Source organism: Lagopus muta, chromosome 3, assembly GCF_023343835.1.
Source record: "Lagopus muta isolate bLagMut1 chromosome 3, bLagMut1 primary, whole genome shotgun sequence".
NCBI classification, from domain to species: Eukaryota; Metazoa; Chordata; class Aves; order Galliformes; family Phasianidae; genus Lagopus; species Lagopus muta.
This window is the reverse complement of record NC_064435.1, coordinates 65,341,435-65,365,096: the sequence shown is the minus strand read 5'-3', so window position 1 is coordinate 65,365,096 and position 23,662 is coordinate 65,341,435. Positions and strand designations below refer to the sequence as shown.

At 35.6% G+C, this 23,662-nt stretch overlaps 1 long non-coding RNA gene across 1 annotated transcript in view; it reads right to left on the bottom strand.

The window, feature by feature from the left end:
• LOC125690962 (uncharacterized) overlaps positions 1-23,662 on the bottom strand; it is a 127,220-nt gene that overhangs the window by 77,023 nt on the left and 26,535 nt on the right. Inside the window, exon 2 of the long non-coding RNA XR_007375854.1 lies at positions 1,904-2,013. This is a non-coding gene — a long non-coding RNA (uncharacterized LOC125690962). The remainder of the gene's footprint in view (positions 1-1,903; positions 2,014-23,662) is intronic.

The window sequence follows — 23,662 nt, the reverse complement described above, 5'->3', positions numbered from 1 at the left end:
TTTACATGCTTCCATATTAATTTTTGTTCCTCACCTTCAGACAAGCTGAAACATATTACTATTCAATTACTACAGTGGGTATTTTGCATTTACTGTGCTTAGTACTACATATTATTTTAACAAACCAATCTGATAAATAATTCTAAAATAGCATTAATCCTAATAATGTAACTGTGAATATATTCCTCTGGGAATTAGGTTTGAATTCCCACAAATTACAGAAGGCTATTCTGCTACTTCTTCCCTTTGGTAAATGAAGATCATTTAATGTCATCAAGCTGTACAGAGAACTTGATAATGCTTTCCACAGCTTACATTGTACTGTGTTACCCTAGTTGAATTCAACTTGAGCATGAAAGAATGGTACATTTTTCTCTGTTTCAAATATTAAATTTATCACCATAAGTACATATATTTTACTTCTCAGATATGGTTGAAAACAATTTTCACTCATTCCGAACAAACTACTTATAATTTCATTCATGGGAAAGGCAGCACCTGAAGAAGGAAATAATTTTCATTGGGACATTGTAAAAGGACAACCCATTGTGTAGCAAAACCTTTTTGGGTCAAAATAATCGAAGATTTACAGCCTCTTTTGTGAAGGAAAAATGAAAACGTTCTCAGTTTTAAACAAAATTAATATTCACCATCAAATATTAAAATGCCCTCTATGGATTGTTAATACCACTGATAAAGTTCTGTTCCTGTTCAAGTTCTTAACAGGACATGGTGCTTAGCATTATCATTGAGCAGGGATTCATATGAACTAGCTTTTTCTTTTGTCTTCTATTTCCACTTCCTTTTTATTTTATTTCATGTTTAAAAAAAACAAAAATGCACCAGCAACTTGTTTTCATTTACGGACTTTAGTGTCAGTGAACAGGACCGCTAACAGTATCTAGAAAAAAACATTTTCAGGAGACATTTCTGTCTCTACAATCTGCGCAGACAGCAGTAAAACAGAAAAAAAAAAAAAAAAAAAAAAAAAAAAAAAAAAAAAAAAAAAAAAAAAAAAAGACAGAACAGTTATTTTTTAATACTATATTTTAATACATCTAGGACCTATTGCATAGTTACTTTTGCAGTACCCCAGCAAACTGCCCACAAATCATTCTCCTATTCACTGCGCATAGAACATCCCTAACATATCCCTGCACAATAGCCTTAACAATAGGAAGCTACAAAATTGTCCTCTATGCAGTGCTCTCCGACTACAGCAATGCTTCTTGATGTTATACAGCATGAGGAGGAAGACAGTTTGTAAATGGTACCCTGGACAAGTGAAAAAATCCTTGCTGTTTACTTTGTTTACACACAAAACAGTAAAATCCCACAATGTTTTGATGTCACAGGCAAAATGCTCGAATTCCAGAGTCAGGCATTCACACAGCAGCAATAAAGTTGTAGTATCAAGCTGTTCAGCGTGTACTGTAGAAACAGCTTGTCTAGATGTTTCAAAGGGCTACTTCAATTTTTAAAGCCTTGTTCCTTTCATTTTAGAATTACATTCTTAAGAAAGCTCATTATTTTAGGAGAATTGAATTGTATGATTCAACAGTTTAAAAACTGTTAGTACTAACTATTAAATGCTTGTTTCACATACTTATTGTTTCAGTCTTACCTCTTTCTAGAAGCCAGTTTATTGATGTTAGTTACAGGTATGCAAAGAGGGAAAATGCAATGCATGCACACACAAAAAAAATGACAAGGACAGAGATAAATGGCACTCGATGTCCTTATTAAAAATATTTGCAATTCAATGGCAAACAAATCTGCTTCATTTAGAAACAGAGCTTGCACTTATCCTCTGCTCTAAAAGAACAAAGAGACTAGCACTTCAGTTGAAAAGCCGAACACAGCCTTCCATAGCAGTAAGACAAAAGCAAAATGTTATTCTTACCTTTGGTAACCGAAAAGAATCTTACACCACCAAATTGCTGGTGTAGAAGTGTCACCGTGACTGGCCTGGTTCCGTGACTAGCGGGTCAGAGGGACCCGCAGATCCATGCCCTGGAAAGAAATAAGGGAAAAGGATAGAGAGATGGGTCTAAAAATGACAGCTGCAACGATCAGAGAAGAAACAAACTAATTTATTAAATAAGATACCAGAATGCAAGATAACACACTGTAATACAATATAATAGGAATTGGAGCTAATAAATACAATGAGAGCCCATACACTCACCAAAACAAAAATCAAACCATACACACAAGAGTAATCATTTTCACTACTCAAAGGGAATGACAAATCTAGTAAAAAAAAGAAAAAAAAACAACAAAAACACCTCTGCTTTCTAGCTCAGTTAATTACAGAATCAATACAGACATTATTCCCTAACATATTATATATAATACATTGACAAAGAACCTAGAAAAGTACTACAGTTTAGAGGTTGGGGAAAACTTACAGTCCAAATACTGTTACATTTAAAAGGAATGGAAGAAAAATCAAGGATAGAAACAGCTCAGATCTTACTGGAAAAGCTATTACCGTGCATAGAATCAAAATAATCCTTGACAGTGCTATTTACCAGAAGGTTGTCAGTAAGAACATTTCTACAAGTCTTCATATGCGTATCCTTAGATATAGCAAATGAATACTTTTATCTAAGTAAAGGAACTCTTAATCACAATGAGATGACTGAACTTGTCTTTGAAGATAAGGGCATCTTGTGGAAATATGAAGTTTGTTAACATGTCTAGCTAGCCAGCAGGTTGGGAAATTAGCCCAATCTTAGGCAGAGGTTGTAGCAGGATAATAGTCAAATTATAAAAATACGTAGTAATTCAGTTAATACAGCTGGGGAAAGGCCATAATAATAAACTTTACTCACTGATTGTCCTGTTGATTAACTTGCATGATATAAAGATATGTACATTAAAGCCTTCAGCTAAAAATCACTTTCAAGAACTGTCCTATTCATTATAACTGCAAGTTATATTAGATCCTTGAATAAGTACCACTCATCATTTTGGTCATTAATACAACTAATTAAAACACCAGTATTATCTGCTGTAGCAGCAATGAGGTATCCCATTCTTCATGTTCTTCTCACAGTGTATTTTTTTAAAATAAGACTCCTTAGAGATACTCTTTTCTTCAGCTACTTTTATTGCCCAATTAATTGGTAATTAAGTCAAAATAATGCTGTTTATAACTTTCATATCTAGAATAGAGTGATCTAATACTAAAATATAATTGGAAAAGGCTTTAACTGTAGCATGTCCATTTTAATTTCTGAAAGTTAAATCTTAGGAAATATGGTAGATGCTTGCCCAATGCATCATACTTCTTAGAATATACTCCACTTTCTTCTCATTCTTTTGACACAATACAGTATTTCTACGATTTATATTTCCCCTTTAAAAACCAATTGCTCTCAATTCAGCATTAGAAACAGCTGCAGCCTTGAAAGCTAGCACCTGGCTTTTTTCATTGACAACAAATACTAACTTCTTGCTACTACATAGAACCACTGACTGCAGAGTTGAAAAGGACTGCAAGAATATAAAAAACCAAGAGATTCAGTATCAAAAAGTAAAATTTACATCCTTTCCTAGAAGACAGATCTAGTGGCTGTGAACTACTGATGTTCTCTTTGAAGCATAACACTTACTTTTATTTGGTTGTCAGCTCCTTATGTATATATTACAGTCTTCCAGTTCTGAATGCCATGTGTAGCCAGATAATAACACTAGGGGAAACTCAGCAACTTACAGTGACATGTTGCCTTCAAGGAGCTAATGCTTCTATCTTATTTGTACTATTTATAAGGATTTGTACTTTTATAAGGAATATGGAAGTCAAAAGGTCACTGGCCCCAATGATTTAAGTGATATTTAAGTTTTGAGCTGGCTACAGAAAGAATGAAAAATTTACCCAGAATCCAGTCTTCTGACTACAAACAAATGCTCCTATAAGAGTACTGCAAAATTTTCACTAAGTGAGATTTTTCATTCCTTGAAAGGTCACTAAACTAACATCTTTTGGGCTCTACGCTACTCAGTGTGCTTCTTATTGCTCATAATGAACACTAAAATCACAACATCAAAGCCTCCAGGCCCTATTAAAATACTAACTAGATAAATAAAGCTACTAATAATCAATTTTTCCAAATTCTGACTCTGTTTGTGGCTTAACCTGGCTGCAGCAGCTGAACACCACAAGGCCACATTTGCTCACTTCCTCCACGTGGGATGAGGGAGAGAATTAGAAACAAAAGACAACTTGTGGGTTGAAATAAAAACTATTTACTAGGAGAGAATAGAAAATGGAAACAGAAAGGACAACAAAAACAACATATATGCACATACATAATGCATATCTGAAATGCAATTACTCAACTCCAGACAAACAGCAACCTTCTATGTGGTGTAACATGGAATAACCCTTAGCCTAACTAAGGTCACCTATCCTGGTTGTGCCACATGCCTCTCACCATTATGGCAGTGGCTCTTTCCCAGCCTCAGGCGTTCTTCCCATCACTCAGAGACAACCAAACATTGGAGTGCTATTAATGCTGTTTTGGCCAAAACCAGCACAGACTCAGATGTGTTATTTAACCCCAAACGTTCATAGTAAAACAAAAATGATTTCTTTTTTTAAATGAATATGAGGTATCCTTATCAGAACCGTGCTTTTTTGTTTTTATGTAAGATAGCATTAGGCCCATAGAATCATTCAAGGTACTGCTTTCTCAGCAGTTATTTTGGGTGTAGGTACCCCGGCTACATTTTGACATGTAAATAAGATGATAAATTCAGAGATACCAAGCACCTTAATTTCTACAATTAGTTTACTTTAATAGATGAAAGTGTTCTGGCTAAAGTCTAAGGAGGAAAGTATTGGAAGCTGTTTTTTGTTGTTTCTGTTTGTTTGTTTGTTTGTTTTTTAAGCACTGGAAAAATAAAACAATATGCAATTCTCCTGTGAATCAGTCTGCATGTTCCATGTGACTTCTGCTCAGTAAAATTTTCTTCATGAAGTAGAAAATATAATTGCCTCTCAATGTATGTTAATTGGCCAATAACTTAATATAAAAAACTGAAACATAATTCTGATGGTTCTGAAGAGCAGTTACAAAATCACAGCATTCCTTGTGCAGCCCCACTCATGCTGGGTTGAAGGAAAGGATCACCACCCCACATCTGCTGTCAGCACTCTTACTAATGCAAATCAGAATGCTGTCAGCCTTTTCAATGTGAGGTTGCATGCCCAGCTTCTTGTCCAACAGAGCCCCAGAGTCTTTTTCTGCAGTGCTATTTTCCAACCTGCTGGCTTTTCAAGCCATGAATCATCTCTGAATATGCTTTACAAGAATATGCTTCATCCTACTAATTCAAAAATTGTTTATTATTATTCCTTTCTTACATGAGCTGTTCAATATACCATATGAATCTTCTTTTGATCCAAAGCAACACTGCAGAAAGAAAGCAGAAATGGAAGGAGAAGATACCAGTAACCAGTGCTGCATCAGGTTTGCATGAGTACAGAGCATATCAAAGGCTACTCTTGCTAGGCAGATGGATAAGAAGAGGTTTTGGCATCACAATGCTGGGAGAGGAAAAGATTATTCTCTTTCTCCCACAGGAAAAGAGAACGATGACAGGTATCACATGAAAGAAACCCAACAAAAGAGATCTCTGATCCAAAGATACTTCTCACAGTTCAGCTTACAAGAATTTCCAAGATTATACTTTCTCTACCCAAGCACAAATGGAAAACTCAGTTTATTTATTAGTCTATGTCTCCACAAATATACATACCTTCATTCCAGAAACACCTGTAATGGATAAATCTCTAAAAAAACGTGTGAAAAGTTTATCAAGCATGGATAAGTTTTGGATCACACAGTGATGTAACTCAGACTTCCCCTAATGCAATGAGCATTTTCTTGAATAATGAATATGTCCATGTATTATACATTCTTGACCAGCGTGAAATAGAGTTTTCTCTCAGGGATGAGAAAGATTGAAATGTTCTTACTGAATGAAACAAGATCATACTGCAGTATTTCACTCATGTCCTATAGGGATCCAGCACTTTTCTGTAGTAAGTTGCCTTGATGGAGAGCAGAGGTTGCATATTGCATCCTTGCCTCTAAGTATTCTTAGAATCATTTAGATAAATTATTGACCTCTCTCATAGCAGAACTTTTCTCAAGCCTATCAAAAATTAACATTGTCCACATAATCAAAACTGACATATTTATTGAAAACATGTTTTCTTTTTCAGCTACTCCCATGTAGCAAAACTATAGTTTTAAAACACTGTTTAAAAGCTGCTAGGTAATCTGCATAACTAAGATACTAACTAATCTGTACTTATAAAATATGTAATTATTTTTGGCATTGCTCGTATCAGATTCTATTTTACTGCTTAGAAGAGGCAGGCAGCTAACACTGCAAGAAATTAGATCCAAGCATTAATGTGTATGTTTATTTAATATTTAATGATTAATTATCATTATTATATCACATATTTATCACTCCTAAGATAATAACATTTCAAAAAAGATCATAATGTTGAAGGAAAGCCTAAGTTGAGCTGTCATATTCAAACTGAAGTAATTAAAGGATTGAAAACTCAGATGTAAGAAACATAGGGAAAGTGCAAACATTTAGGTTTTGTTGCCTCGTAAGGAATGGGAAGAAAATAGATTTTATGTAAGGAAGTATAAGTGGGAAATTGTCCTATAAAATAATCTGGTTCTTTCTGCTAGAAACTGAGTCAAGTCTAACCTAAGATCACAGGTGTTAGCCATGTATTTGCTACACTGATAACCTTAGCCAAAGGTATCTCTATCTAGATAGCCATCTACATGTACAGAAAGAGTTCCTGTCATCTGGTACATAAAATGTATGTGAAGATGAAGTTGCTAAAAGTATCACAGTATGGTAGGTTTTACAAATAAACTGGAAACTTTCTAAACATCAAGGAAGTACAATTCTCTGTAATAATTACAGGAAGATGCAGAATGCCAAGTAATATACAATGCCATACAATTTAGACAAAGAGCATCCTCACATCTGTTGAAAAAAATTTGCTTTCTTACCAAATGTTATGTAGATTTTACATATTTTTTGAATAAATACATAATTATGTACTATTTCTAAACAAAATCTTGATTTTTGACTATTTACTCCTATTGTTCTCTCTCATTCCCCCATCCTGAGCTTTTTCTTCACAACCAAAAAAGTATAAAGAATTCCTTGATTTGTTTTAATATTCATTTTCTTCCATTATGTTCCTGCCACTACAACTTTCTGATATAGGAAACTGATCAGTGTTAAGGCCTACGCAGTACTTGGTTGAGAAACCATCTGGATTTCTCAATATATTAATAGTTCTCTCTCTGAATTCCAAATCCCATAAACTAAACTGTTAATTCTGGACACTATAGTAAGAAATGTAATTAAGAAAATCCATTTCATTGCTGTTATTATAGCTATACTGACGGACAAAAGGGGAGGAGGGAACAGGAAGATCTCTGAAGCATTAAGACTAGCAGTTCATCAATAAAATAGTTGCTACACTTGGTTACACTGCTCTGTTCAATCATTTGCAATTTGGCCTTCATTGCTTTTATAATCATGACATTCCTTCACAGTCAGTTAAATGTTTCACTTAAGATTGACAGGCAGCTTGACACTATGAATCCCATATGTGGACACAGAATAACTTTATAGACCAAAAACTGGAGAAACACAAGCAGTATTTTAGTGATACATGACAAAAGTGCAGATCAGATATGAGATGGTCCTCTCATAATACTAGTAAACTAATACGACCACCTGGATTTAAGTAAAAAAAATTTCTGCATCTTGCTAAACATGAGTAAAAACAGAAGGGAGCATTTGCAACTGATATGACTAATCTTTGTCTTAAATATTAGCTAGCAGCATACACCATCACTTGAGGTGACATAAAAAAAATTGCTAGTTGTACATTGATAACTGAGCAGCTCACAGCAAGGAATAGCTGGATTTCACAGATACTTAAGGGGCAATAGTTATGGAAGAAACAACCAAAACTCAGTTGGTAATTGGAGGTAAGAGTAGGGGATCTTCTGAGATGCAAATCTTCCTATACTAGGAGTACCCAGGTAATCCCATTAGTAATTCTTGTGAATTGAGTGAAAGTATTTGCATATTCTACTGGCATACTTCAAACATAATTAGTTAGAGGCAAGAATCAAGCCAGGCTATCAGTTTTGTTCACGTTTTACATGCATGCTTGTAAAGGGGTTCTTCTGTTTGTTTTATTCTCTGTGAAGCCAGTTGTGTCTATCTCAGACTCACAACTGCCTGGGTTTGGAAACATCTAGTAGATGAGGAGAAAAATACCTCTGGGTCTTAAAACCAACATATTTGGCCATCCATCCTTGGATGTACATATGTAGTAAATTCCCCTTAGGCAGCATAGATCATATTGACAAAAGCAAATGGCAAAGGTCTATAAAATCTGTCAACAAAGCAAATAAACTTCCTTACAGATGATAAGAAAAGGTTATGAGTATTGAGCTTCATAACTGCACGTTGCTAGAAACAAACATTTTGTTCTCAAAAAGTATGTGAAGTGTATCGGTGAAACTCCCCAATATCCAGCTTCCTGTGTTCAAAATGTTGGACACCTTTTTCTTTCCAGAGGCATTCGTTTCATAAATACTTAAAATTCTAAGCAATCACATATTTTGAAAACTAAAATGCTTTTCCTCCAAAGTATCTCAAGGCATAGTTAATCTTTGGCAGGAATTGGAGAATTAGCATAGAAAGACAAGGAAAGGAAATGTCAACCTACTTTGCATATCTTCTGTATCTGAAATCAACACAGGGAAATGAAGAATGAGTGCTTTTCTTTTGAATCTTCAATGTACCAACATATCCAAGTAGCCAGACTAGATTTGATCAACATCTTACAGACCAGTTATCTTTTTCAGTGCTCTTCCTCTGTGGCTCAGATCAAAAAGTTTTCTTCTGGTCTATAAGAAACACTGGACTTCAGTATATTTGTATGTTAAATATCTGTTCTCAAGTTCTGTACTCTTCCTTAGCCATAATTCCACCCAGAACACATTGATCAAAACAGAGACCACATTTAAATACATGTGTTGTGGAGAATTGCTCTATTATTGCATTCTACCAAAAAAAGAAAAAATAAATAAAATCCTCTTTTAAATATGTTGATGGTTTACAGGCTGGTTTGTTGACTTGCTCTATCGCTTAATAGAGAAAACTCATTCATTCTTATGAAGATAGAAAAGTGACATTAGGTTTGTTCAAATATTTTTTGGGTAAAAGAAATGCAATCCTTAGCAGTGTCTGCACTCAGTATCTGCTACACAGAAAACTAATGGTCAATCTGTTGCAGCCTACAACAGAACAACACAGAACTAGCCCTCCTTGGAAGAAAAGCTTCAACATTCCACAGAACAATTTTCCAGGGAAAAAAAGAAAAAAACTGTCATATTTCACTAGTTAGTTCTCTTTACAAGGCTGCTTTAGATGCTATTTAAAGGGGTTGCTGTAGTCAGTGTGGCACAGAAATTATACTTTTTTTTTTTTTTTTTTAAATTAAGTTTTGTATGAGTGGTTAGAAAATGTTATTGATTCATGATCACAGAGCTGGTAAGCTGAAAAGTGTATATATTAATTTTATACAGGGAACAGTTCAGTCTAGTTCAGAATCAATAATTATCATTGAACAGATTTAGTTAAAGGAAGAAAAGAAAAAAATGCTATATTTTCTCTAAATTTTAGGAAGCAAGTAGATATTACTGCCAACTTTGTAAGTTTGAGAAAGCTGCAGTTTTCTAACCATCCATTGCACTTCAGCTTGTGTTACTTAAACCGTTCCCCTAGAAAGCATTCAATTTAAACAGTTAAATTTAAAATGTTTTGAATTTCGGACAGTATGAAAAAGTCTGTCATGGTTTTATGATTTTTGTAATCAGTACTTCACATCATAACACCATGTACAACACTGGGAGTTAAAGAGTTAATGGCCCACTCCCTTGGACTGCCAATTTTCCAAATATCTGACTCTCAGAAGAGAACTACATACCCCAGAGGACTTTTCATTCAGAGGGGAAGATAAAGCTGGCATGTCATGGGACTCTCCCCCTTGCAGCCTGGCAGTGTGTGGCTGTACTTCCCAGTGATTTCACCTTCAATTCAGAGTAAGGCCTTTGATTTCAGATGCATTCTCTCTCATTTTATTTGATTTATTAGCCTCAATTCCAATTATATATTGTATTATAGTGTGTTATCTTGCATTCCGATACTATATTGAGTAAATTAACTTTCCTTCTCAGATAGTTGCCACTGTTCTGTTCTTAGACTCATCTCCCTACCCTCCCCCTTTTCTTTTCCCCCTTTCCCAGGGTGTGGATCTATAGGTCTCCTGCCCCATTAGTCTCAGAATCAGGCTGAACCAGCCCATCAACCATTGACACACCCTCCCCTTTTTTCTCCCCTCTCCTTTTTGGGCTGGTGGGCCAGCAGGCCTGCTCTCCCCTTATCATGGACACAGATGGATCTAGATAACCCCATAACAAATACTTGCTGCAAATAGCAGCAAAGTGAAACAGAGCTGTCTGCGCTTTGGTCCTACTCCACATCCCATGCTGAGTGCAGGTAGCCACAGCCTCAGTTTGGCTGGAACAGTAAATAAAACCCTTAACTGCTGGGAGTAATTACTCTGAATTTTCATCCAAAGTTGTGCTGCTACCAGTACTTCCGGGGGGCAGAGAACAGTATTTCCTATAGACAGTCCTATAAGAAACTCTCTCCAGGAACATCTCCTCTGTCTCTCCACCATAATGCACATTCAAGGTAAGTATTATTATTCTTTGCATGAAGTTATGCTAACTTATTATTAGCATTTCGTACATGCCCTAGCTCTCAAAAGTAGTTTTGAGAAACTGCTCTACACTCCGTACTTGTGAGTATAGTGACCAACCAGAGCAATTTCAAAAAATAAGGGAAGAAACCATTTTCAAGGCCTTTTCCCATCTAAATGATCCTCTGATACTATGAATGTCCAGGGTGCCCAGCTGTATGATATTAAAACAGGATTCAGAATCATTTGCAAGGGTTGAAATATGTACAGTAAAAGGATTCAAGAGGTTTTCTGAAAGCCTGTGAAGTTCAATCACAGATTAGGTACTTCACAATTATTCAGTGATGCACTAATAGGAAGATACAAAGATGTTCAAGGCTTTGGTTAAAATATGCAACAGCATTTCTGAACCATCTTTCAGAAAGATTCTGTATTACACAAGTGTGTTCAACTAAGACTTTTGGCAGCACAAACGCAATACAAACAGCTGCCATTCTAAAAAAAAATAATCTATAGATACAAAGGAATATAGAAGCACTGATGAACATAAAAGGATGGCCTGGATACATTGCCAGAAATAGGACAAGTTTCGGAAGTAAACAGATACTTTTCCTTGAGGTGTTTCAGTATCTTGTCCTTGCAGAAGATAGCTACGTCACAGCTTTCTGAAAGAGTCTAAAACAGCTGAAAAAGCTGATCTAGAAACAGCATTCAAGCCACAAAATGTTACCCAGCATATTTGTTCTGTGATTCATGGAGCTTTTTATTTGTTGTTATTCAGGAGTAGATGTAGTAACAAATGTCCGTAAACAACATTTGCAAATCCCAAAAGTCTTCTGTATTTTCAGAATGAATGCTTAATCACTCTTATTAGGCAGTGTAGCATTCTTTTTTTTTTTTTTCCCTGCAAGAAATCAAAATATAAGAATAGCACAGAGAATAAAAAAAAAATAAAAATAAAAATAAATCACAAACCAGAGACTCATAATGACTCATACAGATGATTTTGGAGGTATCTACCAATAATTGCATATACTTAAATCAAGACTGAATTGGAAGAATAATTATACAAATCTTGATGTAAGATTACTCACTGTGTGAAATGAATGAACTCATCCCAGTTTTCCTTCACAAAACAGAAACAAGAGACACATTTTGCAACCAGTTATAAAATATAACAATCTAGTTCCTTACATGAAGCTTCTACTCAGCTGAACTAATCAGAAAATAAGATGCACGTTCTAATGTAAACTTGAATAGTATTTTTCTGTACTTTGAAGTAACTTATCTGCATACAGCCAAGGAATTTAAAAATAATAAATAATATTTTAAAAAAGTAACAAATTTAAAATTCAGACACCGATATCTCCTTCTAGCAAATAACAAAGTCAGGATTCATTATTTGGAGACGGTACGGCAGAAAATTAAGATACTGAAGTGCTATTTAGCTTTCAGACTACATTTAGAATACAGGAAATGTGCCCAGCCTTCATAAAGCCATTTTAACTCCTAGAAAAGTTGAAGGAGTAATGACACATGAAAATAATAGGAAAGGGGGAAAAAAGAGAAGGAAAAAAAAAAAAGATTTTTTTCAGTTTCTGTCCCCTGTTTATCCTCAAATCTTTATTGCTAAGTCTTACTCCTTCCCAAAAGGGTAGTAGGATCACTACTAGAACAGGTTAAAATCACTATTGTGTCACCTTAACTCAAATATAGAACACAATGAGATTATTTTTTTTCTAAAGCCTTACTCAATAACATTCTGATTTTTATTTTTCAAGCTCATTTGCTTTTCTTTAAGAACTAGTCAGCCATGCTCTTCTCCTTTTATATGACCATTGGACATGTACGTACAGAGGACTGTAAACCATTACAAAGAACTCTATGTTATAGATTTTACAAGATTCCTTCTTCTTAGCCACTTCCTAGTTTTCAATTATTCTGAGTGAATTTAAGGAGAAATACACATACAGACAAAACATTGCTTTCAGATCCATCAGTTTGCAGGTCATCATCTTTACATGCAAGCCATCAAAATATGGGTTAGATAAGTGGGCAGTAAGGTGGACTGAAAACTGACTGAAGTGCTGGTCCTTGAGGATTATCATGAGTGGCGTAAAGACCAGTTAGAGGCAAGCCACTATCAGTGAACCACTGGGGTTGATAGTGGGGCCAAGACTGTCAAACGCTTTCATTAAAGACCTAGATGACGAGGCAGAGTACACACTAAGCAAGACTGCAGATGTTGTAAAAACAGGAGGCGTAGGTGATACAGTAGGAGAATGGGCTACTTATTTGGTGGAATCTGGACAAGCTGTAGAAATGGACAGAAAGGAAACAGAAAGTTCATCTAAGGGAAGTGCAGTTTCCTGCACCTAGGGAGAAATTACCCCAGGCACAAATGGCACAGACCAACTGACCAGAAAGTTGCTCTGCAGAAAAGAATCTTGGGTTTCTGGTGGACAACAAGCTGACCGTGAAAGAGTAATGCATTCACACATCAAAAAAAACCAACATCATCCGAGGCTGCATTAGAGAAAGCATTAAAACTGAGTTAAAGGGGAGTGACAACACTTAGTGAGACACAACACTGGATCTGGACTCCCTACTGCATGGGAGATGTAGACAGACTGAAGCAATTCTAGCACAGAACAACAGTGATAATGAAAGGATTGGAGATTCTGTTATACGATGTGGAGAGAGATGAGACTTCTCAGCATGGGAGAAGAGAAGGCTCAGGGGGGAATTTATCCGCTTGTATAAATACTTGATAGAAAGGAGTGAAGATGAAGATAAGAGACTCTTCTCTCTTTCTTTAAAAAACAACAGCAAGCAGAAATGATCAAATAATAGAACAGGTATCCTCATAATAGATCTCCATCCTCAAATCTTATTCAAAATGCAGCTGACCCTGCTTGAGCAGGTGTCTTGGGCTAGATCATCTCAAGAGGACCCTTACTAATATTGTGTGTCGTTCTATAAGTTTTTAAGAGAGGAAAACAAAACTAAACTATATTAGAACCAATGCCACTAAAAAAAACAAAAACAAAAAACAGTACAAAGGGTGTTAGTAAGGAGATTCTTTAATGAGAGGTACTGAAGCACCCATTTGCTGTTCAGCCAATTTCTTGCTACTCGCTGAGGGCCCACATTAGCAATATCGCGAAGAGGTTACTGTGCCTGGCAAAGTTGGATGGCTACCACTCTTCCTACTCTTTCATGTAGGACTGAATGAGGCTGCAGCAACCAGACTCCGGGATATCAGAAGGGGCTTTATGGCCTGTTAACAACAGATGAGTCATGACTGCCTGAGTGGGACAAGAGTGTTCTGGGCAGCAAGCTGGGTGGACTTATTTAAAGCTTGTTTAAAACTTAAACTAGATTTAAACTAGATTTGATAGGGGTCAGTTTTGGTTTTTTTGAATGACAAAGAAGAGGACAGGGAAAAGCAACACTTAAAGAAGTAACAAGGCAATACTGTGAATTGTCCAAAAGTAATTAGGAAGGACATAGCAAGCTCTCATCCTAATAGAGGATGTCAACCACTTGGGAATCTTCTGAGAAAATAGCATGACAGACTCCTGGAGTCCACTGAGGATAACCACCTGGTCCAGGTATTAAGGTTAAGCTTTTCTCTGAATAGTTAATATGTGACAAGATTCAATTCCAAGCATAATCGGTAAGACATCAGTGGATTTTTTGCATTTGACCACAGTATGAAAGATAACATCTTGAGTATCTTCTCAGCATTTGGAAGTGATTTCTTTCCTACCAAAATTTTCCCCGCCACCTCACATGTTTAACAAACCAATCATCGTTTCCACTCACATTTCATATTTGAAAAATTGATCTCTCAGCAAGCTTTAGGTGTCCTTAAAATCAAAAGAATAATGAGTTATTGATTCCATCTAAATCCACCAATGATTTGAGCATCAACACAAATTTGAGAAGAACAATTCAAAGACTGAGAGAACACTGACTGAAACAAGTTGGGAGAAAAAAAAGTCCAGTTAAAGGGTACGTGGCTAACTTTTAAAATGAACACACACACACACAAAAAAAAAACAGGTAATCAAGTACTAATTTCCTTACATTTAAGCACAAAATTATTGGACAGAAATAGAATGAAAAACTAAGTGTTCCCCCCCCCCCCCCCTTCAGATAACAAAGATACTATCATTTTCAATCTCCCAAAGAAAAATCCCTCACTTTCAATCAGAAGTGATAACTACAAGTGCTGCTTGCGACCTACATAGATTAGAGGACCAACTAAACTACACCATCAGTACGTCTACTGTGAGCCAATTTGTCCAAATCTCTTTCAAGAACACAGTAGAATAACTGTTACTGTTGATTCCAGTTACAGTATTAAAGAATTCCTGATAAGTACTAAATGAAGTTGCTGCCATAATAGCACTGTATCCAAAATATTTAGAAGCACTAAAGAATCGATAATGCTCTATCCAAAAAAGATAACAACAGAATTAGACAGCAGAATGAAGCTAAACATAGTACAGCCTCTTCTTCATGCTTTGCCCTGTAGGATAGTGGCCAAGACCGCACTTGAGAGAAAAGTGCTTTTTCCTTTAAAATTGACCAATAATACATAGACTAGTGGCAAAGAAAACATAGATTTCATGAAACAGAAAGTAAATGAACAATTAATAACTAGTTAATTCTTAAAATTCTCTAAGAAACCACTTGGCTATTTTTCTTTTTGCCTTTGAAAAGAAGAAAAATCTACACTAGCACATGTAATCTTTCAAGGAGTGCAATTACAGATTAGTTCAATTCTTTTGAAGAATCTGCCATGCTCCATACATATACATAAGGGAGTGTTTATAGCTGGGATTTAATATTGACAAGGACATCTCTGACATTCAGTTCAAATATAGAAACATTTCCAGCAATTCAGGTTGCTGACTCAGAAATTCATTTCTTTATATCACACCTAATTCATAAACATTCCTCACTTCATTTACTTGCACTATTTCTTTTCTTTACCTGGAAAAAAGTGCTGAATTTTTAAGTAAAGGTGCTTTTCCATGCCTCAGCAATTACCTCCGTCTCCAAGCATAAATCCTACTATGCACCAGATTTAGATATTCCAAAAACAAGGTTTCTCAAGCAGAAAAGTGACATTTTCAGGCAAAGCCTTAAAAAGTTTTATTACTCCAGTTATAAAGTTACAGAAGTAGGATTTCAGCCTTCAGAGTGCCTAGAAAAAGAAACTTACTGCATAAGCAAAAGGAGATAGCTAGAGTAGGCAAGTATTAGGCAAACCAGTCTTAGAAGAATGCCCCTTTGTTCTGTACTCAGCATTCACTGGACTCTCAAGAGGCAGCCAAATGGCTTCAGATGCTATGGAGACTAGGAATGTCACCACTATACCCACACATATTGGGAGATGGAGCACAGCTGTCCCTAACCAGACCTGTCTCTTCTGCCAACCAATTTGTAAGAGATATCACTACAATCCTTCATCTGTCAAACATGAATAGATTTATGGTTTTACAGGTAGCAGTAATAAATTTCAAGTACATGCATATGTGATTATGCCACACTCATACGTCTCATTTCCTCCTACCCACAGAGAATGGGACATGTTATCTCACTAACCCACAAGTGCTACCAAAAACATGAAAATCTACTTCTGCATTTTACAATGAACCATACCAACAGAGTGTTTGCAAATCTCCTTAAAACTCTGATTATAGTTTGGGGTACTTCAGAGGGCCAGGTTTATTTCTTAGTTTGTTTTTGTGGGTGTTTTTGTTTTCATTCATTTTCCCTCTTCTCTTTTTAACCAAAGAAGAAGTAATCTCAGGCTTTCAGACTGTAAGCAGGTAATGAGAGATGCAATAAGAACAATACTCAGCTAGTATTAATGTAATACCTGCAGAACAGATTTACTGCAGTTATTCTGAAAACATAAACATTTACATACCAAACATTAAGTGATTTTCAAGTAATAAATTCAAAACTGACTACAGAGCGCCTTCCAGAAGCAGCAACAGCTGTAGATGGAACAGCTTTGGCAGCTATTTGTGCCTGGTTTTACAAGACAACTATCACCAAGCAGGCTAGACAGTACTTTTTAAATGCAGATTCACTTGATTCCTTTTTCAAATCATTAACAATTAATAATTTACACACAAGATCTCAAGAAAGTAAGGTTAAGTACTAAGGCCCTTTGGCATAATTATGATTTTGGTCTGAAAGTAGTCTTTGTTAAACATTTGGTGAAGACCCGAGACAAGACTGCATGATAAAATGAAGTCCAGTACTTTCCTGATGACCTACACACTAGTCATTTTTTTAAATACAAAATGATCATTACCTTATTGCCTCTCGAGCCACTAAGGAATGTGTTCAGACTTCAAAGAAAGTTGTTGTTATAAAAGTATTCCTTCAAAAAATATTAGATGATAATTCCTAACACTTTCCACTGTCATCCAGTATAACTACAAAAAATGTAAAAAAAAAAATAATCATAAAACACTTCAAGATGAAGTAGATTCACACAGCCCATCAAATCCAGCTCCTGGCTCCACACAGGACCACCCAACATTCAAACTCTATATCTGAGAGTACTATCAAAACTCCTTGAACTCCAGCAGCTTAGGACCTGTTCCATGCCCACCACCCTCTGGTGAAGAACCATTCCCTCACCCCCAGCTGCCCCTCCCCTGACACAGCTCCATGCTGTTCCCTCAGGCCCTGTCGCTGTCACAGAAATCAGAGTTCAGCACTGCCCCTCCACTCCCTGTGAGGAGCTGCAGCCGCCATGAGGCATCCCCTCAACTCTGCTCTGGGCTGAGCCAATCCAGGAACTTCCACCACTCCTCATCTGTCTTCTCCTCTAGCCTCTTCGCCGTTTTCATCCTCCTTTGGATGCTCTCTAACAGTTTTTTGTTCTTCTTATATTGTAGTGCCCAAGACTGCACACGGACCAAAAAAAAAAAAAAAAAAAAAAAGAAGGAACATTATTGCATACGCATTCAAGCATAAATATTCTTTAGTCCACATTCAAAAGCGTTGCTTCATTTTCATGATAGCTGCATTGCCTGAATAGGGGTACTGCAGCCACTGCATTAGAATAAATATTAAATTAAAAAAAATAATAGACATGCCACACTATTGCCACTTGAAAGAAAGTTACACACAAGAGGATAAGAGAAGTTCTCAGCAATGCAGTGACTCATGTTGGTGTTCTGGTCTGTTTTGCTTGGGGTCCATGGAAAATAGCATTTAAAGCACTGCCAGTGCAAATTGGTCAAATCATTTTAAGAGTTTTCCGTATTTCTTAAATATGCTGAGACACTTAACTATCAAAAAGTTAGACAATGAGAGTAAACTTTCATATAAAAGATAGGTCATGCTTGTTCAAAACATAGATCTTCATATCAGTACCTCCTGAGAGGTGGCAAAGATACCACTCAGTTCAGCAGAAGACATCAGTTCTTTCAGAGATGAGGGCAACACAAAGAAGCCTACTACTCTTGAGAAAAACACATCTGAAATTGAGATTCAGCTGCCTCTGAATGCATTTTGGAAGTCACACTTTCATTTTGGTTTGGTCTTGGTTCTCATCTAGTGCAACTCAAATATGCCTCACTAGTTGCAGGTTTGTCAGCACACAGCTAAGCACACACTTAATTATTGCACTTAATTTGTACAATTAGTCAACATGCACTCTCCAGGTTCTATGTGGAACTTTTGATAGAAAGAGGAAAATGTTTGCAGGGGTACTACAGGTTTCTATCACTTTCACAGCATTCACAAAGAGATGGTATGAAAAAAACATGAACAGAGACAAATACTTTGACGTCGTAAGGTACAGAATCAGTTTATTTCAATTAACTAAACTATCAAATCAGACGCCTTACTCATAAAACTCAAACTCATTCAGTTGTTTCAGTCCTACTTAGTCTCTTGTCAAGATTAGCAGATACAAGTTGATTAAATGCCTCAATTCTTCTTAAATAAAAGTAAATTCAAATAAAAGGCTGCTGTCATCTTGTTTTGAAAGAAGGGAAAAGTTGTAACCATTAGATTACCTAAAACTAGAGGCAACAACTAAAAATTTCAGGTTCAGTTTCAACTCTAAAATAAATGGAATGGTCCTTGAAAGCATACACAGCAAGCTAGGAAAAATAGCGTAGTAATAGCACAAAAGATAGTAACCTTTACAACTAAGTATTTAAAATGCAAAGTGCATTTTAATGCATGAGTATAAGGTACCAAAATCCTATATACAATGACAACTATATATATTTTCCAGAAAGAAATAATATTTTCAGAAATGGAATCCGATGCTGAACAGTAAGAAATAAGTATCAGTAAGAAATAACTGATAAATTACCTGTATTTCAAAATATCATGTCCACATTAGGCTACAAAGTTGTTGTGCTGAAGCTCATTTTTAATCACAAAAAATTCAAGATGAAGAAAGAAGACCAGAATAAAGGTGTGTAAGCGACAGAAGGTGAAAAATAAAATGACCTGTTCCCTGGCATTCTGAATTAATAAATGGAGCAGAGAGAGAAGGGAGAGGGAAGGAAAAGGAGAAGACTTAATAAGAAATAGTCTCATGATAAGAATCAGTTAATGAATTTTGCTTACAGTTGAAGTGGTTCACCTGTACTTCCTACTAGAGAGCAGCCATACTGGATGAATTGTTACTGCACAACTTCACATTCTAGGAAGGAAGAGTTGACATAAATATGTGGAAAGTGTTATTAATATATAAAATAAATCCTAGGAGCATCTGGTGAGAGATGGAGTAAAGAAAGCTATCGTGGTACAGGAAGAATGTGTTTCTATCTACTAGAGAAAAAAAGCAAAGAGTGCAGATACTAGATGGAAACAGGAAGGTGGCAAATGATTGGACTACTTAAAATTCTTCCTCATTTAAGTCTGTATGCAAAGCCTTACTATGCCAGTAACGAAGATGCAAAAGTCAAGGAATCAAACATTAATATGAGGTTTGTAAAGACAGATACAAGGTTTATTTTTGCAGTTGATATATTTAGATGAATCACCACAAACAAGTTTGAATTACACAAAATATAAATGAAGAGTTACTATTCAGGAAATTTTTAAAAAGTAATTTCAGTTATGCAAATTTAGACTCCAGTAACAACAGCAGAATGGCACTATTTTAGACATGTTGCATGAAAACAGAATTTGTATATAATGAATCAAACAAAATAATGAACAAATGAGAAAACAACAGCAAACTTAGAAGTGTTTTGTTTTAATCAATGTGTTTCTCCAGAGTCACTCAGCAGTACTGCAGAAAAAAGAAAAAAATAATAATTGTTTAGTGCCTCTCACAGAAAGGGGATAGCAAAGGGAAACAACAAAGACTTCATTCCAGCCACATGATTTACCAACATCCCCTATGCAGAGGTGATTGCTCTTAACCTAGTGATGATAGCAAATGTCAGTGAAGAAATACAGTGTTATAAAAAAGTTGCCAAATGGGTGGCCTCAGCTACCCAGAGTTATCATCTTTCATCTGTGAGCTAAAGGTTAAAAAGTAGGATCTTTGCAATCTATAACAAAGATTCCCTCATTTTTCTTCTACTCACCTTCATGACACTTTGCACATACTAGGAGTACGAATATAATCAGTCTTCCAAATCACAGACTCCATCACCATGATACATTTTCTCCTATCCAGACAGAAAGATACACACATACCCAGCACAACTGTGGTAAAGGGTTTGGTTGATTAATTTCATTCTAATCTGTACCTTATCTGTACCTTTTGTGGGTTAGTTAAAAAAAAAAAAAAAAAAAAAAAAAAAAAAAAAAGTAAACCAGAATGACAGGAAAGTTGTGTTTTTTTTTGTTTTTGTTTTTGTTTTTTTTAACTCTCCAAACTTTTCCAAGGGTTTATGATTTAATTGTTTGACTTTTGCTTGAATGTGTTCAGTTTCATTTACAGTCACCAATTCTTGTTATATTTCCAAGAGTTTACTGAAATACTCTTGTTATTATTTTTCCCCTGCGTGAGTATCTTCAGAATGATCTTAACCTTCTACTTTCTACAGGAAAAAGTGCAGATAATAAAATGCTGCAGGCAATATAGCCACAGGCATCCAAACATAAAACATTAAATATTTGCTATGTAAGCAGATCACAAGGGTGTTTAACTGTCAAAATATTCAGTTTTGAATTAGGATGAAAATAAAGTTTGACAGAACTTCTAAAATCCTTTCCTCATGAAAGTACATATAGTTCTGCTATTTTGAGAATTTTGTTCATGTTCAAATATGAAAGAATATACCATCATTTTGATAAATGGATGTTTTCAGAATGACAACTGATACTATATTGAATGTTTTATTTTTACTTTTCTAAATAAATTTCTTCCACTTGTTCACTTGTCTCTAGTGTAGCAGGGCCATTTCCTTGCTTGTGATATATCACATGTAGTCATATGCAATGCTAAAAAACAAAGTCATTGATTTTGCTGTCTCTTTATCTAATTTGAATTTGAGCTTAGGCATCCTGATCTTGTTCCCTGTCAGCCCCCTCAAATACCCTACCGACTTTATTAATTCTCTGCAGACCTTCACAATCATCATGTATTCCTTAAGCTGCAGTTCAGTAAGTATTAAAAAATGTTATACTACATATCTTCAAACTTTGTTATTATTTCAGTGTATGTAAAAAAAGTGCAAAGGTTCTATGTAAGCTCCTTACATCCACTTTGGAATTAAGAAAAGTCCTTGAGTTGAACAAAAAAGAGGTGCAGTGTTGGTCAGCATCTTGCTCTTATCCCTTTTCTACTACCACATCCAAACATACAAACACATTATCTTCACTCTTTGAACATCAGGTTACCACTGTTGAGGATTTCTACATCATCTTTCTGAAAAAAATGATGGCTTAAGGTGACACTTTTCCAAGACCAGGAAAAACTCCAAAGGATATAGAAAAACCTTGCAGCCCTGCTCCCACTCAGCACTACCCTTGGTTAGGTCAATAATGTCTTTGGTCACAAACAACTATAGTAGTTCCAAATTGTTTAAAGATCCTGTTTGCAGAGCTCTGAAATATTTAAAATAAATGTACACCAATCTTACATGTTAATTGTTCACAAACACAGCATTAAAAAAATCACAGCTGCAAGTCATTTATTTTACCAGTTACGACCTCAAACAAAGTGAGGAATGCTTTTTTTTAGAGATTTCAGTTTCTCTTGGGATCTTAGGGATTTCTGCAGTCTTTGTGAACTGCCTCCAAGACAAAGAAATAGGAGTTCATATTGGAAAAATAGTACCAACAGATCTGACAGAAAGCAATATTGATTTTCTAAGTCAACACTAGAAATACAATAAATGCTTTCCACAGTTTAAGAATACAACAAACTCTCAGTTTTCACATAAGTAGAATCAACAATTTAGTGTGCCTGTAGCAATGAACTCAGAGAGACAGACTGCAGCTTATCTTAACGTGAAGCAGTACTGCTTACTTACTATAACCCAGTGCAATGTCTATTCAGTTCACTAAGGAGTATCAAATGACAGTGTTTTTGCATTAGCAGTGTTTTGGCTTAGAAATTTGAACTAAGCATCCATGATGACCATAGGTAAAATTGTCAGGAATAGGCACTGAGTGTTTTATTTTAAGAGAAACTGTACTATTCCAGCATCACAGCACAGATGTAGGAAGTGGAGCTCTTTAGATGACTACAGATCACAAATCCATCAATCACCTGCATGTCTTGTTTTCCACAATTTTTATAGTTGCAAGAAAAAAAATTCCAGAAGAGAAACCTAAAAGCCTCTGAGAAGCCAATATGAACTAATAAAAAGAGATGTGAAGATAAAAACTTGTTTCAGTTTTTACTGCACTCAACATACCAAATATTGTAACCTAGGAACATAGGGAAAACACAGGGCTTTTTTCCTAGAAAAAAATTCAAAGATTTGAAACAATTATTTTAGAGTGAAAGTTTCCAAAATCATAACCATGCGGTAAACATATAGAATTGAAGCACTGTAGCTGTTCTGCATTGAAGTGTCCTCATGCTCTCTATAACAGAAATTTATGAGCTGTGCAGACAGGACACGTGTCCGAATGTAATCACCAGAATAGTGAATACATTGAGGCATAATCAATTCGTGAAAATCAATCAGTCCAAAAATATGGTTCAGTTAACATATTAAGTGATAGCTTCAAAACAGTTTGTTTGACCAGAATATCTGAGGTGTACAAGTAGTTGTTGAAAGGTTAAGAAAAGTAAACAGAGATATTAAAAACTTAAAACCATGATTTGAAGTACTGAAATTTTGTTATGGGCTTAAAAATTGTCTATAGAAACTGAGTACAAGTATTCCAGATGGGTATATTTTCAATGCTTACCAGGGCAACAACAGAGGAGATATTTTTCGACAGAAAATATAGAGAAAAGTTTCTTGACCATAATCATAGGAAGTATATTGAGCTACTAGTCACCTTAAAAATATGCTAGTGACTACCAGGAATCTCTTCAGATATACTGCATTGAAGATTTGGAAACACCAAAGATACCTTAAAAATGCCCAGAAGTCAAAGCATGTTACTGACACTGAGGACCTGACTACTGAGAGGTTCTGACGCTGACTTCATATGAATGAAAACTCACTTAAAAGATACACAGTCATAGGCTTAACTGCTTCCTTCTTTTTTCTGAAAGAAGCTCAGGGCAATAAAAAGCTCTCTTCAAGATATTAAAGTCTAGTTCCTTATATGACAGGATCAGCAGTTCAGAATTTGCTAGGCTGAAGAAGTCTAGTCTGTAGAGTTTGCTGTATTGCATAA